This window comes from Anopheles ziemanni (genome assembly GCF_943734765.1).
Source record: "Anopheles ziemanni chromosome X unlocalized genomic scaffold, idAnoZiCoDA_A2_x.2 X_unloc_6, whole genome shotgun sequence".
Lineage (NCBI taxonomy): Eukaryota > Metazoa > Arthropoda > Insecta > Diptera > Culicidae > Anopheles > Anopheles ziemanni.
This window is the reverse complement of record NW_026689829.1, coordinates 460,001-461,489: the sequence shown is the minus strand read 5'-3', so window position 1 is coordinate 461,489 and position 1,489 is coordinate 460,001. Positions and strand designations below refer to the sequence as shown.

Sequence of the window (1,489 nt, the reverse complement as noted above, 5' to 3'; positions counted from 1 at the left end):
ATGGAACATTCCAGCTTGCCCTATGTGGAAGAGGGCACATTACTCAATACTGTGGTGTGAAGTATAAAGTTCAGTTCTCCCCTGGTCCACGCTGCTTCGGCGGTCCTGGGTAAGATAGTTCATTCTAGCTTGCCCTATGTGGAAGAGGACACTTCATACTTCGTCTCTAAGCGGCGGCTTGACTCCTCCCTACGGGGAACGGGTTTACGCGCACAGCGGCGGCTTACGCACTATGGCAGTCATGGATGCCTTACGTTTCTATGAAAAGTGTGTTCCTCCCCTGGTCCACGCTGCTTCGGCAGTCCTGGGTAAGATAGTTAGTTCTAGCTTGCCCTATGTGGAAGAGGACACGTAGACTTACTGTGGTGTGAAGTATAAAGTTCAGTTCTCCCCTGGTCCACGCCGCTTCGGCCGTCCTGGGTAAAATGGATTCATCCAGCTTGCCCTATGTGGAATGAGGACACTTTATGCTTCGTCTCTAAGCGGCGGCTTGCTCCTCCCTACGGGGAACGGGTATACGCGCACAGCGGCGGCTTACGTTATGGCAGTCATGGATGCCTTACGTTTCCATGAAAAGTGTGTTCCTCCCCTGGTCCACGCTGCTTCGGCAGTCCTGGGTAAGATAGTTAGTTCTAGCTTGCCCTATGTGGAAGAGGACACGTAGACTTACTGTGGTGTGAAGTATAAGGTTCAGTTCTCCCCTGGTCCACGCCGCTTCGGCCGTCCTGGGTAAAATGGATTCATCCAGCTTGCCCTATGTGGAATGAGGACACTTTATGCTTCGTCTCTAAGCGGCGGCTTGCTCCTCCCTACGGGGAACGGGTATACGCGCACAGCGGCGGCTTACGCAAGTTAGTCACCCTCGGCAGTGGATCACTCGGCTCATGGATCGATGAAGACCGCAGCTAACTGCGCGTCATAATGTGAACTGCAGGACACATGAACATTGATAAGTTGAACGCATATTGCACGTCGTGGGAACCTACCATGATGTACAGATGACTGAGCGCTTATATTTGAGAAATGTATCGCATACATTTAACTACGCCGTGACACCCGTCACGAGACGTGCACCATGATGTTAACTAGGGTCGCGACGACCCGCTAGCATTAAAGAACCCGTGGTTTACAATATACTGGCATTGGAATTCGAAGTATTTAGAGCGTCCGTGTTCCCGCGTGAGGCGGAAGTACGAGGAGAAGGCGTGCTTGTGGTGTCTGTGGTGGTGTTTACTGATGTCTAGCTTCAGCTTATTTATTTATTTAAATAGAAGCGAAGATGTCAAAGTAGCGTCGAAGCAGCAGCGGTAGCACAAATGATTCAAGTATGGAAGTTGACCAAAGGAACACAAACAAACTAGCGTATGGGCAATGGAAGGTATCAGTGAGTTAAACCACACGCGGGCTAACAGCCCGTTAACCGAGTCCAACGGTACATATTGGACATTGAAACAAAGTAGTCGCAAGCCAGATGTGACGATAACAACCG

At 50.6% G+C, this 1,489-nt stretch overlaps 1 non-coding gene across 1 annotated transcript; it reads left to right on the top strand.

The window, feature by feature from the left end:
• Positions 1–857: 857 nt before the first annotated feature.
• Positions 858–1,012, top strand: LOC131292441 (5.8S ribosomal RNA). Its single transcript, XR_009190083.1, has one exon. It is a non-coding gene; the product is annotated as a 5.8S ribosomal RNA (ribosomal RNA).
• Positions 1,013–1,489: the final 477 nt, after the last annotated feature.